The sequence below is a fragment of the Panthera onca genome, chromosome D3 (genome assembly GCF_046562875.1).
Source record: "Panthera onca isolate mPanOnc1 chromosome D3, mPanOnc1 haplotype 2, whole genome shotgun sequence".
Lineage (NCBI taxonomy): Eukaryota > Metazoa > Chordata > Mammalia > Carnivora > Felidae > Panthera > Panthera onca.
Genome location: NC_138350.1, coordinates 62,205,441 through 62,222,965, shown reverse-complemented (window position 1 = coordinate 62,222,965; position 17,525 = coordinate 62,205,441). Strand labels below are relative to the sequence as shown.

Here is a 17,525-nt window from a genome sequence, read left to right as displayed (position 1 = left end):
AGAGTCTCTTTAAAGGGCAGATTCCCAGGCCGTAGCCCAGAGAGACTGACTGAGTAGACCTGGATGAGTCCTAGGAATCTGCATTCTCAACACTCCAGGTGTTCTCGTAAAGGTGGCTCACACTGCATAAAACAGCACCGTTCTACCTATGCCATCTCTCATTACCACTTGTGCATAGACCAGCCTTGCTATTCTGAATTCACAGCAGCTAGCATTTGGTGTTGACTGCCTTATGTTTCATGTTTAAGTTTTATCATCAAGATTATAAATCACTGAAAGGTAGGGATTTTATTTTCTCCAGTTTACTATCCTCCATAGCAGAGAAGGGTGCCTTTCTTACACCAATGTAGGATATAAATTAGTTTTGGGATAGATTGATCATTGAATCTTAAACCCTCAAATGCACAAACCCAAATCTTCTAACTGAATTTAGTTTCAAACAAGCAGCAACAGGCTCTGCTCTTCAATATGGTCTCAGGACATCACTTCAGTTGCTCTAAAAATAGTTATTTAATATGCTACAGTTCAATTCTGATTTTCATGAGAAGGTTGTGAGTTAAATCATGAGTCCTGTTAAGCTGCAGATATCTTTCAGAGTAGTTTTATTAAGGTCCTAAGCAGTTATGCAGCATTCTCCAAATAATTTATGTAAGTTTGGATACTGTGACCCACAAGTAACCACTTGAACATGGCCTAAGTTAACCATAGTTTTCCATAACCTAAATGCCATATTCCACGTTACCATGTCAAGCTAATGTGAAATAATAGATTCTTACATAATGGTAAAAAAAAAAAAAGAAAAAAAAACATCTTACATTTGTCCAAAACCCATCTGCAAACACTAGTCACATGATTACCTTGGGTACAGCTCAGTGGTGCTTGCTTCGGAATTACTTACACTGAAATTGGAAGGATACAAGGAAGATTAGCAGGGCCCCTGCACAAAAGTGACAGTATAACTCAGTGGCAAAATCACCTAAAAAGCTTTAAAGAATACTGATGCCCAGACCATATCCCAGACCAATCAAATAAAAATATCCAGAGTTGTGACTGAAGTATCAGTAGCTATTAAAGCTTCTCAGGTGACTACAGTGTGCAACAAGGTTGAGGACCACCAGGCCCACTTCTTGAGAATCTATCAAGCTTGGTAAGCATACATACCTAAATCCCAGCCCTGAAGACACATAAAAAGTAGAGATATTTTAAAAGCCCCCATGGTTATTCTGATTTACAGTGAGAAGTAAAAACCATCGATGTCCCCCATTTTATAGGTGAGAATTGGGGACAAAGAGATTGTTCCCAATCTCTCCTTAGTGGAAAAGCATGTCTTGGGATACTATTCTCAATGCTTATTAACACTCAAGTTGATGTAAATGACCTGTACTGTCCTCTCTTAACAGCAGCCTGGTTTTTGGAAAACCAGGGTAAACGAGTACACTGGAGTATTCAAATGGGGGCAAGGATGGATTTAAGGAATTTAATAGACGAGTAAACCTGACAACATAGAAATACGACACAGTTTTATTAAAGTTTCGCTGAATAAATCTATTTAAAGCACTTAAAACTGTACCTGACATATAAAAAGGACTATTTAAGTATCTGTTATACAGAATAAAATGGGAAGGATGTCCTCACCTCTAATATGTACTCTTCTAGGGAAAGTGCCTGACAAGGCTGTCATACTACATAGGTAACTGGAACCATAATCAGGAGCATGAGTCCAATAGACCACCTCACAGGGGACAGATTCAGTCCACTGACTCTTCTTATAAATAAAGTTTTACTGGAACACAGCTATACCTATTCACTTACATACAGCTTATGGATGCTTAAATTATTTTTTTCTTTTTAATTCAGTGTAGTTAATATAAAGTATTAGTTTCAGGCGTAAAAATACAGTGATTTGACAATTCTATGCATTACTCAGGGCTCGTAATTATGAGTGTGCTCAATCCCCTTCATCTCTTTCACCCATCTGCCCACCCATCTCCTCTGGTAACCATCAGTTTGTTCTCTATAGTTCAAAGTGTGTTTTTGGTTTGCCTTTTTCTTTGTTCTTTTGTTTCTTAAATTCCACATATGAATGAAATCATATATTTATCTTTCTCTGACTTGTTACATTTAACATTATACCCTCTAAATCTATCCATGTTGTTCCAAATAACAAGATTTCATTTTTTTATGGCTGAGAAATATTCCATCATAGGTATATACCACATCTTTATTGTTCATTAATAGACACTTGGGTTGCTTCCATAATTTGGCTATTGTGAATAATGCTGCTAAAAACATAGGGGTGCATGTATCCTTTTGAATTAATGTTTTTGTATTCTTTGGGTAAATACCCAGTAGAATTACTGGATAATATGGTAATTCTATTTTTAGAAAAAAACCGCATACTGTCTTCCACAGTGGTGGCACCAGTTGGCCTTCCCACCAACAGAGCACAAGGGTTCCATTTTCTCCACATTCTCATCAACACTTGTTGTTTCTTGTGTTCTTGACTTTAGCCATTCTGACAAGTGTGAGGTGATATTTCATTGTGGTTTCAATTTGCATTTCCCTGATGATGAGTGACATAATTATCTTTTTATGTCACCTGTTGGCCATCTGGCTGTCTTCTTTGGAGAACTGTCTGTTCATGTCTTCTGTCCATTTTTAAACTGGATTATTTGATTTTGGGGGTGTTGAGTTGTGTAAGTTCTTTATATACATTGGATATTAACCCTACATAGGATATGTTTTTTGCAAATATCATCTCCCATCCTAATTGTTTCCTTGGCTGTGAAGATTTTTGATTTAGTCCCACAAGCTTATTTTTGCTTTTGTTTCCCTTGCCTCAGGAGACACATCTATAAAAGTATTATGGTCAACCTCAGGGAAATTATTGCCAATGCTCTCTTCCAGGATTTTGATAGTTTCAGATCTCACATTTAGGTTCTTAATCCATTTTGAATTTTTGTGTTTAAGTATTTCAGTTTCATTCTTTTGCTGTCCAGTTTTCCCAACGCCATTTGAAAAGGCTGTTTTTTCCCACTGGATATTCTTGCCTCCTTTGTTGGAGATTAACTGACCATGTAATTGCAGGTTTATTTTTGGGCTCTCTATTCTGTTCCATTGATCTATAAGTCTATTTTTGTGCCAGTACCATATTGTTTTGATTACTAAAATTTTGTAATTTATCTTGAGATCTGGAATTGTGATACCTAAGTTTTGTTTTTATTTTTCAAGACTGCTTTGGCTATTTGGGGCCTTGCATGGTTCTGTACAAATTTTAGGACTTTTTGTTCTAGTTCTGTGAAAATACTATTGGTATTTTGATAGGGATTGCATTTAATCTGTAGTTTGGGTAGTATAAACATTTTATCAGTATTTTTATCAGTATTTATTCTTCCAGTCTGTAGGTAGTATCTTTCCATGTGCTTATGTTGTCTTTAATTTCTGCCATCGGTGTTTTATAGTTTTTAGAGTGTAGGTCTTTTACCTCTTTGGTTAAGTTTACTCCTTGGTATTTTATTATTTTTGATACAATTGTAAATGGGATGGCTTTAATTTCTCTTTCCTCTGTTTCATTATTAGTGTATAGAAATGCAACAGATTTCTATCTGTTTTTGTATTCTGTGACCTTACTGAATTCATTTATTAGTTCTAATAGTTTTTTTGTTTTTAGGGTTTTCTATACATAGTATGTCATTTGCAAATAATGCAAGTTTTACTTCTTTATCAATTTGGATGCCTTTTATTTCTTTTTCTTATATGATTGCTATGTCTAGGAATTTCAGTATTGTGTTGAATCAAAGTGGTGAGAATGGACATCCTTGTCTCATTTCCCTTTAGGGGAAAAGCTCTCAGTTTTTCATATTGATTAAAACATCAGCTGTGGGTTTTTCACATATAGCCTATAAAGATATGTTCCCTCTAAATCTACTTTGTTAAAGGCTTTTTATCATGAATGGATGTTGGACTTTGCCAAATGCCTTTTCTGCATCTATTAAAATCATCATATGGTTTTTATCCTTTCTTATGTTGATGCGATGTGTTTATGGCTGTTTTTATACAGAGGATCTATGACCTACAAAGCCTAAAGTGTTTATTCATTGGCTTTTTATAAAGTTTATGGATCCCAATCTAGATAATTCTCCTATACTATCAAGATAACAAGAACAAAAGTATTTGTACTGAGCCTCATTCTTCATGCCTTTCTTATAATTACGTACCTCCTTCTGAGTTTTGTGCTTTTAAGTCAGATATACCCTAACATAAGAACAAACTAAAATATGCTATCACAAGAACATGTTATAACAGCAGAAACCACAGACCCTGAATTTTTTTTATGAGACTAACAAGGAGACTGACATATTCAGTGGTTAGAATTCTATGAAGTTGCTAAAAACAATCTTTCTTTAAGGTTAAACTAACACGAAAAAATCCTTATGTTTCAACGTTAAATGAAAAAGTCCAATTCAACGTTGTATAAAGTATGATCACAACTATATGAAGCAAATTACACATTTCACAGGAACTCTCTAAAGAAAAACACATCAGAATGTGTTGGCTTTGAGTGACAAAAACATGACTTTTTTGGTCTATTTTTTATGTGGTAAACTCTATAATAAGCAGACATTATTTTTATAATAAAAATAAACTTGATTTTTAAAATATGGAATATGAATTGTTTGTTTTTAAGTCTGAGATCAACAATTTCTAGCACTTATGTGTTAGACATGGCACGTGGTATTTAAGTGTCTCACAAACAAAAATGGTGCTACTACTAACGTGTCATATATGTACAACTCTGATGTTTACAAAGTTTTTCCAGAAACATTATCTTACTTGGTTCTAACTACTTCAAAAAAAAAATTGGCTGCAATTGACAAAAACAGGATACCAATTCAGATCTTGTAGTTAGTGTAGAACACTCTCAAAACTTTATCTCACTTATCCAATTTCATGCTAACTTGTTTCTCTCTCAATATTGTGTAAGATCTGAAGTTAGTGAGGATTTTCCTTCTTTTACTTGAAGTCCTGGGGATTCACAGTAAGATATAGAGGTCACTTAGAATCTCTTAATCCTGTTTGTTCACATTTCTGTAATAATGCAAGTTGCATTGAAACCCCGAAATATGTGTGCAATGGCCTCCCAGCCACGGTGCAATCCTGTAACCCTTTAAAGCCCCAGTGTCAATAAAAATCACACTTAAGGCAAGCTGGACACATAGAACTCTCTCTCTAGGGCCTGACCATCTTGAAGGGCTTCCTACCATTCAGTGGTGCTTATTGGGCCAATTATGCTTCAGAGAAACTTACAAGGATAAGCACACACATTTCCTGAGCACTTGGTAGGCAATCTTGTATCTTGTAAACTAGAACGAGCCCTTGAGGAAAAAAAAGGGTTTGGGGGCACCAGGATGGCTCAGTCAGTTAAGCATCCAATTTGGGCTCAGATCATGATCTCGGCTGAGATCATCATCTCCTGCTTCAAGGGTTCAAGCCCTGTGTCGGGCTCTGTGCTGACAAGTCAGAGGCTGGAGCCTCTTCAGATTCTGTGTCTCCCTCTTTCTCTGTTCCTCCCCCACTCATTCGTGTTCTCTCTCTTACTCTGTCTCAAAAATAAACAGTAAAAAAACAAAATTTAAGTGAAAAAAATTTTTTTAAGGTTTTTAAGTTATAAATTTTGGGGCACCTGGGTGGCTCAGTTGGTTAAGCATCCGACTCTTCCTTGATTTCAGCTCAGGTCATGATCTCACAGTCCATGGGATCAAGCCCACATCAGGCTAGGTGATGACCGCATGGAGCCTACTTAGGATCCTCTCCACCCCCCTGTCCCTCCCCACTCGTGTGCATATGCTCATGCTCTCTCTCACATCTGTCTGCAATATCCCCAGCACCAATTCACTGTTGTCCTGGCTGCTACAGTTAATTGTCCCATCGACCATTCTCAAAGGCCTTGGTCTCAGCTACTGCCAATTAGTAGACACTAAGATATTAGTTGAAAAGGGTTTCCTGTTACTGAAGAACATGAAAAGAAATTTCTAGATAATAATTTCTACCTGTTATTTTAACCTCAAAATTCATCCTTCTAATTAGGTTTACCTCATCTCTTTCCTTGCTGTCTCCCTTATTCCATTTTCATAACCAGAACTAAATTATACCTTCTCAGGCATTTTGTTCCTCAATTAAATCCACTCCTGTGATTCTTCCCTTTCTTTCTAGAGGCATCTTTCTCCTCCTTCAACTAAAAAAAAAAACAAACTCATAGTATCAGGATATTCAAGGTTTCCACAAGCTGGACTCAAATCTGTTTAGCAAAACTCCCTTGCTCTCCAAACCCCCACCCCCAACTTGATTTCCATCTCTACAAAGAGCCATTTGCCATTCATTGAATATACCTAATTCTGCCACTTGATTATGTCTTCCAAAGGAATTTTCTTCCCTCAAACCTCCCCACCCTTCTCTAAGAAGTCTTCCAATCTCTCCCAGGCAGTGTGAGCTGATTCTTCCCCTATATTATCATTTAACTCTTCACATAAGTCTATTATGTAATTCACTACATTCTACTGTAGTTGGAAATTTATGTTTCTATGGGCCCCATTTGATGTGAGCTACTTAATGCCAAGGTCTCTATCTTATTCATGTTGTGTTCCATTCCCATCCACATTATCTCTATGCCCCTAGTAAAGATTTGGGCACATACAATAGCAAAAATAATTATTGAATTAGTATGGAAAGAGTAAGAATTCATGAATGATTAATGACAGCATTTGATTTATCATAAAAGGCAATGTAGCAGGGAATTCTTGGTTAGGCCACTGAACCTTTTGGGAAATTGCATCAACCAGTTGCCTTACTATGTAATCATAACAGCTACAAGAGAAGTCAATAGCACAATATTCTCTCTCCTTCTTAAATTAAAATCAAACAAGCTTGTACTTTGAATAAGCAACTATAAAATTTAAGTTAAGTGCTATAATTAAACAAACATTACAACCAAATTAATTTAGACTATGCAGAATACTTATTGGGATGTAGTTAATCAGCCATTAATACTGCCAGTACGTCCCATAAAGGAAAATAGGCTCAGAAGTCTAACAAAATTACCATCTATAGTATTTCAGTATTTATCCCCACCCAATCTATGAGAGGCAGTTATAAATGTAGTAAATTTTATATGAAATTAAATAGGTAAAAAACCATTTTCCAAGCAAGAAAGAGTTGCATTATGGTTAAGGTTATGATTTGACTAAGATAGAAAACTATGTGACCATTTCTGACATTCCACAGCAACTGTAATTAAATCCTATTTATTTAGAGCTATCCTTAGAAATTATGAACATAAATAAATGTATCTATGTTTAATATATATATTATTCCTGGCCTTGTAAAATTCAAGTCCCTACATATAGTGGAGGGGCAAGACATGTGTTCTCTGACAATTCCAAAAACTAATTAGTAATGAAAACAAGTTTTCAGACTTAAAAGTCTAATACCCAGGTCTGTTTTAAAAATTTTAATATTCCTTTGTATTCCAACAGATTTTTTTTTTCCAATTTAGTCTAAGAAACAACAGACGCATGCATCATTAGGCTGGACAAGAAGATGATAAACAACATTGTTATGGTTCTGTGGTTGCTAGGTTGCTAAAGGCTCTAAAGTGGTGACTCTCATTATTTGACATAGACAAGTTGCTAAATGAGTGTCAAAGCAATTGTTGATGCCTGAAGTGGTTGGAGCGACCTAAAGCATATTCCCCATTCCAAGAACACGGTCTGTTTCTCTCCCAGGGTACAGTCTGTCTCACTTGCAGATTCTCCTGACTCAAGCACATCAAGACTTTCTTCTTTCAGTACCATTTTCATCATACCATTTTTCTGCCAAGCAAAGGCACAAAATGGTTCCCAACTGTGTAAACATAAATTTCAAACTCCAAAATATGCCTTTCAAGCAATAATTCAGTCTATTCATAATCATCTTTCCAGTATTGTCACAAACAACACAATAACCTGGACAAACTTATCCCTGATCATAGCATGCATATTCACGCTCCCACCTTTTGTCTGCTTCATAGTTGCTATTTCTCTTTATCTTACCATTCATTTTTCCCCTCAAGTATTTTCCATGAGTTTTTATTTTTTGGACTCTTCCTGCCTTTTGTGATTATCTCATCCTAAATGGATAGCATGCATTCTCCAAAAGGCTTATTATATAGATGTTCATGTTTTTATCTTTTGACTCCTAAACTAGATTGTAAGTATTTTAGTTTTTTTAAGTTTATTTTGAGATCGAGGGGAGGCGGGAGGGGCAGAGAGAGAGAGAATCTCAAGCAGGCTCCGCACCACCAGCACAGAGCCCAATGTGGGGCTCAAACTCACAAACTGAGATCATGACCTGAGCTGAAATCAAGAGTGGGATGCTTAACTGACTGAGCCACCCAGGCACCCCTAAAGTATAATTTTAAGAAACTTTGTTGTACTCACCTTTTAGAAAATCTATGTATGCATTCTATCAGTGCATATTACATGGTAGGTCCTTGGTGTTTCCTTATTTTAGCATCTAAGTTGGGTTAAACACAAAGGACATCTTCCTTCAAAAGATATCTTCTCACCTACCCTGTCATGCCAGACATTCCAGCCTGGCACTTAAATCTGCCAACAGTAGAATGTTCACTTTTTAAGAAGTTCTTTCTTATTTATACTAAGACAAATTCTGCTTGCTTTCCAGCACCTTTCAACTGAGGGTCTTAGCTATGTTTTCTGAAGTGACATAAACTAAGTCCAACTCATTTTAACTGATAGTATGACATTCACTTGAAGGCAATTACCATGTATATGAAATTTTTTTCTCCCTAGTAAAGTATTTCAAATTCTGTTATTCATGTTAACATAGCTTCTCAATACCCTAGTCACTTATCTTAGCTATTTATCAACTTTTCTCCTCACTGTGGTCATGTAATCAAAGCACAGTACTCTAGATGTCATCCCATCAACACAGATTTCAGTGGAACAGTTAATTTGCTTCACCTTCATACTATACTGCTAGTAACAAAGTCTAAATTTATGTTATTTAATATCACATAATAATCTTGGCTCAAACTAAAGAAGTATCTACAGATATTTTCCACAGAAATTACTTTTCACTTCTGTGTTTGCATCTTGAACTTGCATGGAGATTTGTTGCTACTCGTCTCCTAATCTTTTTCTCGACAACTTTCATACAGGGAGAAGATGTTGGGTTGTAATAATTATTCCACTTTTGACAAATGTTGTTGAAATGTGGATATGAAAGTAGGGATTTTCTTCTAATGAATTTTAACTTGTCCTTATATTTAAAAGGCTACCACTTAGGGGCACGTGGGTGGTGGCTCAGTTCGTTAAATGTCTAACTTCTACTCAGGTCATGATCTCACAGTTCATGAATTTTAGCTCCGTGTCAGGCTCTGTACTGACAGCTCAGAGCCTGGAGCCTGCTGCAGATTCTGTGTCTCTATCTCTCTCTGCCCTTTTCCCGCTCGTGCTCTGTCAAAAAATAAGCAAACATTTAAAAAAAAATTTAAATAAAAGACTACCACTTATAAAGGAAACAAAATTTATCTCTGCATCTCCAGATGAAAAAATAAGTAATGAGTTGTATTTAAATAAAAAAAAATTTACTCTAAATGACGTGTAACAATTAAAACCACCCAGTAAAATGTGTTATGCACTCCTCCCCCACCACTAGAAACTATCTCATCACTGACTGTGTTCTAACAGAAGTTGATAGGTACTTCATTACTAAAATTTTCAAACTGGAGTGTAACATCTGTCTAGTGGACAGAGGCATAAGGGGAACACCCATGTAGAATTCCCATAGCTCAGAAGCATGGACTGAAAGAAGTCTTGAGAGTAACTTGAAAGGATGTTCTCTATCAGCCCAAAGGTTACTGTGTAAACAGTGCTTGATAAGCATTACAAATGCCCCTCAGTAATCCCTTAGCTTTGCTGGACTTTGGTTTTCGTGGCTCTAATTTAAGAAAGACCCACCTGTATAGTTACGATCCCCCCTTTTGAATAGAAGACTCTAGAGTCTGTCCTTTCTATAGTCTTTCCTTTCCTAAGTACATTCAAGCCATCTGTTAAAGAATTTGTTGTGAATGTTGGTGGATGTTGGTGTTGAATAAATTAGTCTAAGATTTCCAACAACCTTGTTTTCTTCCAATGGGAAACTGGAGATTTTGTCTTTTTATTGTATTGATGATTAAACAATTAAGTAATTTGATCATCAGCTTCTATGACAAAGTTGATTCTTGAAGAAACGAATGCCTGGCAAAACCATGAACATCTGCCTCAGCACATTCTCCATTAGCCATTCTGACATTATCTTTCTGGACCAAACTGTCTTTAGGTATTCAAGCTGAGCCTGAACAGAAGCATCTTAGGGTGTGTGTGCATGTGCGCGTGCATGTGCGTGTGTGTGTGTGTGTGTGTGTGTGTGTGTGTGTGTGTGTGTGTGTGAATCACAACATCTAATCATCAGAAACCATCATCTCACACCCCCCACTCTCCTCTCAGTTCAGATTTTCCATTTGTCAAGTGACTGACTAAGTGTTAACAACTAGCAGATGGACTATAAGGGCAGATGGGGATCTCAGGAAAGCAGCTAAACAGTGATTAAAATCACCAAGGATGGCACTCATTATCCCCCCCTTCCAAAGGATACTATATTTTTCTTACTGGTAAATCTGACTAAAATAGCCAAACAGACAACAGAAGTGAGGCATCCCAGGTTTTCTTTTTTTAAGATGACAAGGTACTTCGGAAATATTTCAGATAGAATTTATACACTTACATATTGCTATCATGGCCCTCCCTAAGACTTTAGGATGCCCCTTAAGGTATTTCTCATTGTTATAAAATTTTAGATTTGTCAACTCCCTTCTACATATATTTGGTGTCTACACCATTATCTTCTCCATTCAATCCTTTGGTGTATATGTATGGATCAGGCCCTGTGCTGGGCACTAGCAGTAAGTACCTCCCTAAACACAGGCATTCTTGGAGCAGTAACACCCACATCTGCGTCAACACACCATTCAGAACTTTTATTGTGGGATATTGTACACTTAAAAGAACACGGCTCTTTCCTATGTTATTGGGTCACCTCCGTATTAAATGCTTTCAGAATCAGATTAATAGCTCCAAAAGAAAACCTGCCTCATTATTTTGTAGTTTTGCTCAGCTTGATTATCAAACTTGTTTATGAAAGACATCTGGTGACAGGACTTACATTTCTATTATTAAGGATGTTTTAAAGAATACACGATGAGAGAAAAAGAATATATAAAAAAGTCACTTTGGAAAAACTTTAAGCACCTGTGGTAGAACAATAATGGCCTCCCCCTAAGATGTCCATCCTATAGTCTTTAGAACATGTGAATATGTCACCTCACATGAAAAAAGGGGAGTTTGCAGATGCGATTAAGGATCGTGAGATGAGCTGATTATCTTGGTGGGCCTAGTATAATCATGAGGGACATTAGAATAAGGAGGCAGAATCAGAAAAGTAGATGTGATGATAGAAGCAGAAGTTAAATTTGAAAATGTTATACTGCTAGCCTTGGAGATGGAGGAAGAGGCCACTCCCAAAGAGTTCAGGTGGTCTCTAGATGCTCTAAGATGAAAGGAATCTCCTCTTCCAAAGGAACACAACCCTGCTAGCATATTTTAGGACTTCTGACCTCTGAAAATATAAGGTAATATATCTGTGTTGTTATATGCCACTAAATTTGTGGCAATTTATTATAGCAGCAATAGGAAATTAGAATAGCACCGAAGATACATACATGATAATATCAGCATTAGAAATACATTTAATCAGCTATGAAACTGGAATAATAGTCATATTATGACCTACACACCAGTTTAGATTGAAGAGTAAAGATTGTTGGTATGCTGTATTGATCCCTGAAGCCACATCCTGACTGAATGGGAGAGGGTATACTTCTTGATTAGCAATGTCTGCAATAAAAGTAGGGCTAGGAAAGGTAGGGCATGTATCTACCACACATTTGACATCTCTGGCTATTCAGAAGTGGCAACTTTGATCATTCTCTCACAGGATCATGGGATATTAAGGCTAGAAGTTAGAGCTTCTTATATAACCAAAGAGGGATTTAAATTCTAGTTCAGTAGAAAAAGTTACCAAAATCACTTAAAAAATCATTGGTGAAATTAGATCTAAAATGAAGCATCTTTTACTTTAATCTGAAATTCTTTCTATTACATTTTAATCAGTTTTGGTATCTCGATGGTTCAGGTAGAAATAATACTGATGACAATAACTGTGTTCCCTCCTCTCCTGGACACCTCTCCCTCCTAACTCAAGGCCTCTATGTGTCCATGCTACCCTATTTAGGCTCTGTCCACATTCACCCTTGATGCATAATCCCTAACCTGTAAGTATCATATTTCTCTACTTCCAACCCAATAACCACCTTACATACTATCCTCATCGTCTCAGCTGTCTCAAAATAGAGACCTAATTTATATATACAACTGTGTTTCTAAAAATATTTTGATAAACATTAGCAATTTTCAAATACATGAAAAAAGAAGGTTTAAATGAAACATGCATCTTTAATTTCATGCAATAGGAGGTCAGCAGAAGTAATAACAACTGGTAACAAACGATAAATATTTGTTAGAAGCCTAACAGGTCATCTGCTAGGCAGTGATAATTCCACTTTGAACAAGAAAGACAATTCATATCCTTGAAGAACTTAGGTTTTCAAAAGACCCTCATATCTCAGCAGTTGATTTGTATATAGATTATTTCTGATCTCTCTGTCAGTTTCTTATGCTGGGGAATAGAGAGGCTCAGACACAGCTTGTGGAAACACAGCAGCTCTTCAAGCAGTCAGTGTGAGCCCAATATCCCTTTCTGAATGCGTCAATCCTTTCAGAGAGGACAGAACCACTGATTTCTTGGAGGAATATAATTATTTCACAGGAAAGTAGAATGGTATATCATTAGGCATTTGTAACCTGAAAAACAAATGCCTGAGTGTGAATGTGAGGTTTCTTTCCCTTTCCATTTGAAAACAAATTATTTCAACCTGAGCCTCAGTTCTCTCATATATAAACTGAGATGAATTTTATTTGTTTTCTCATGAGGTAAGGATTAAGTGAAATAATTCATGTAAAGAATATCAAGTAGTACAGTCACTAGTACTCAATAGATGCTGATAATTAGGAGCAATTAGTATGATTAATATTGTCATTATTATTAAAACCATTCTCTTCCCCTACTTCATGACTGTGATAGGATACCTCTGAAATAAAGCCCAGAGGAATATTAAAATATGTTATCTTCATCTTGGCAAACATGGCAGCCACTTTTTGATTGCAGTTCCCCTTAACTTTTTTCCTTGTTGGAAATGCCTCAATCTACTAATATACTAGCAGGTAGTTTCCAAGCCTGGCAGCCAGGCAAGGACATGTAGATCAGTAAGATGTAAGAGGAAGGGACGGAAAACTTATTTAAAGAAACAGATGCTGAAAATCTCCCTAATCTAGGTAAAGAAATGGACATCCAGGCTCAAGAAACACAGAGAGTTACAAATAAGATGAACCCAAAAAGGTCCACACCATGACACATAATTAAAATGTCAAAGGTTAAGATAGAGAATTTTAAAAGCAGAGAGAAGCAAAAACTTGCATGCAAGGGTAACCATAGAAGGTTACCAGCTGATTTTTTAGCAGAAACTTTACATGGTATATTCAAAGTGCTGAAAGGGGAAAAGAAAAACGAAAAAAAATAAATAAATACATACACACATACATACATACTCACCCACATCACTGAGAATATGCTACCTGGAAAGGTTATCACTTAGAATTGAAGGAGAGAAAAAGTTTCCACAACACAACAGTTACACGAGTTTATCAGCACTAAAACAGACTGATAAGAAATGTTAAAAGGACTACTTTAAGTGGAAAACAAGAGGCCATAGTTAAACATAGGAAAATTCCAACTAAAACAAGGAAAATATGATGGCATATACATAAAATGTAGAGAGAATATTAAAACCAAAAGTTTATTTTAGAAGGTGTTCGAGCTTCAATGACCACCAACTTAATATAGACTGCTATATACTTAGGATGTTATGTGTGAACCTCATGGTAATCAAACCCCAAACTTGTCATAGATGTACCAAAAAATGAAGATAATCAAAGCCAAACATTAGAGAAACTCATCAAGCACAAAGAGAGGAAGGAGGAACTAGAACTATAAAAATAACCAGAAAACATTTAACAAAATGACAAGTAAATACCTATTAATAATTACTTGGAAGGTAAATAGACTAAATGTTTCTATCAAAAGACATAAGGTAGAATAGATTAAAAAAACATGCCCATCTATATACTGCCTACAAGAGACCTACCTCACCTAAAGACATTTATAGACTAAAAGTGAAAGGATGGAAAAACATTTACAATGCAAATCAAAGTGAAGGAAAAAAGCCAAGGTAGCAATACATATATCAGACAAAATAGACTTTAAAATGAAGACTGTAATAAGAGACACAGACACTACATAATGATAAAAGGATCAATCTAACAAAAGGATATAAATACTCTAAATATCTATTCACCCAACACTGAAGTACCTAAATACACAAAGCAAATATTAACAAACATAAAGTGAGAAACTAATGGTAATGCAATAATAGTAAAGGTAATACAATACAAATGCATAATTTTCATTAATGGATAAATCATCCAGGCAGAAATCAGTAAGGAAACAGTGTCTTTGAATGAACCATTAAATAGATGGACATAACACATATACAGAACATTCTATTCCAAAACAACAGAGTATACGTTCCTTTCAAGTTCACATGGGACATTCTCCAGAATAGGTCACTTGTTAGACCACAAAAGAAGTCTTAATAAATTTAAGACTGAAATCATAACATGCTCTTTTCTGACCATGATGGTATGAAACTAGAAATCAATCCCAGGAAAAAAACATCTGGAAAGAACACAAATATCTGGGAGGTTGAAGAACATGCTACTAAATAACAAATGGGTCAATAAAGAAATCAAAGATCAAAACAAAACAATAAACAAAAACATGGAGACAATGAAAATGAAAACACAATGGTCTGAAGTGATTGGGACAGAACAAAAGTAGTTCTAAAAGGAAATTTATAGTGATACAGGCCTACCTCAAAAAATAAGAAAAAGCTCAAAACCTCGAACCTTATACCTAAACAAACTAAATAAAAACAAAACCCAAGGTGAGTAGAAAGAAAAAAATAATAAATATCAAAGCAGAAATAAAGGACAGAGAGTATAAGAACAATAGAAAAAAATCAGTAAAACCAAGAGCTGGTCTCTGAAAAGACAAAATTAAGAAACTCTTAGCCAGACTCATCAAGAATTAAAGAAAATGAATCCAAAAAGTAAAATCATACATGAAAAAGAAGTAACAACTGACATCACAGAAATACAAAGGATTGTAGGAGAATACTATGAAAAATTATATACCAACAAATTGGACAACCAAGAAGACATGGATCAATTCCTAGAAATATGCAATCTTCCAAAACTGAATCAGGAAAAAGTAGGCTATCTGAACATAGTAATTACTAGTAACAAAACTGAATCACTAATAAAAACACTAGGGAAGTGTTTCTGGTACTATCAGTACCAGATGGATTCACAGGTGAATTCCATCAAACATTTAAATAAGAGTTACTACCTAGTCTCCTCAAACTATTCCAAAAAAAGCAAAAAATGAAGGAAACTTCCAAACACTTCCTACAAGGCCAACAGCATCCTGATACCAAAACCAGACAAAGATACCATGAAGACAAAACAAAACTACACACCAATACCCTTGATGAATATAGATGCAAAAATTCTCAACAAAATATTGGCAAATCACATTCAACAAGACATTAAAAGTATCATTCACCACAAACTATTAAGATTTATTCCAGGGATGCAAGGATGGTTTGATATTCACAAATCAATCAACATGGTACACCATGTCAACAAAATGAAGGATAAAAATCATATGATCATCTCAATAGATACAGAAAAAGCATTTGACAAAATTCAACATATGTTCATGATTAAAAATTTCAACAAAGTGGGTTTAGATACACAACAAATATAATAGAGTCCATATATAGAAAAACTCACAGCCAATATCATATTCAATGGTGAAAAACTGAGAGCTTTCCCTATAAGGTCAGCAACAACACAAGAATGTCCAGTCTTACCACTTTTGTTCAACATAGTACCAGCAATCTTAGCCACAGAAATTGAACAAAAACAATAAACAAGCAGCACCCATATTAGTAAGAAACAAGTTAAACAGTTACTATTTGCAGATAACTATTGCAACAAATAAATGAATTCAGTAAAGTTGCAAGATAAAAAATTAATACCCAGAAATCAGCATTTCTATACACCAATAACAGAGTAGCAAAAAGAGAAGATAACAATTCCATTCACAATTGCACAAAAAATAAAATGCGTAGGAATAAATTCAACCAGGGAGATAAAAGACCTGTACTCTGAAAACTATAAAACATTGATGAAAGAAATTAAAGATGACACTAAACAAATGGAAAAATACCCCTTGGTCATGAATTGGAAGTATAACTGTTAAAATGTCCATACTACCCAAAGCAATCTATAGAGTCAAGGCAATCCCTATGAAAATAGCAACAGTATTTTTCACAGAACTAAAACAAATAATATTGAAATTTGTATGCAACCATAAAAGACCTGAAATAGACAAATCAAATTTGAGAAAGAAGAGCAAAACTGGAGGTATTGCCATTCCAGCTTTCAAGATATACTACAAAGATACAGTAATAAAAACAGTATGGTACTGGCACTAAATAGACACATGTGTCAATAGAATATAGAGCAGCCAGAAATAAATCCACACTTATACCCACACTATGACAAAGGAGGCAGAATATACAGTGGTAAAAAGTCTAATAAATGGTGCTGAGAAAACTGGACAATTACATGTATATAATAAATGGGGGATGTGAAACCATAAAAATCCCAGAAAAGAACACAGGCAGTAATTTCCCTGACATTGACCATACCAACTTTTTTTTAGACATTTCATCTAAGGCAAGGAAACAGCAAAAATAAACTATTCGGACTACATCAGAAAAAACCTTTTGCACAGTGAAGAAAACCATGAGCAAAACAAAAAGGCAACCTACTGAATGGGAAAAGTTATTTGCAAATAATAAATCTGATAAGGGGCTAATACCCAAAATATATAACCTTTACAACTCAATAACAACAAAATCCAATTAAAAATTGGTAAGGACCTGAAGAGATATTTTTCCCAAGACAAGAGATGCAGATAGCCAACAGGCATATATAAAGTTGCTCAACATCATGCATCATGAGGGAAATGCAAATCAAAACCACATGGAGATATCACCTTACACCTATCAGGACAGCTAAAATCGAAAGACAAGAAACAACAAGTGTTGGCAAGGATGTGGAGAA

General features: G+C 35.5%; 1 non-coding gene across 1 annotated transcript; it reads left to right on the top strand.

The window, feature by feature from the left end:
- The first annotated feature begins 875 nt into the window (after positions 1-875).
- LOC132666140 (U6 spliceosomal RNA) lies at positions 876-981 on the top strand. The gene has a single exon (XR_009604519.1). It is a non-coding gene; the product is annotated as a U6 spliceosomal RNA (small nuclear RNA).
- Positions 982-17,525: the final 16,544 nt, after the last annotated feature.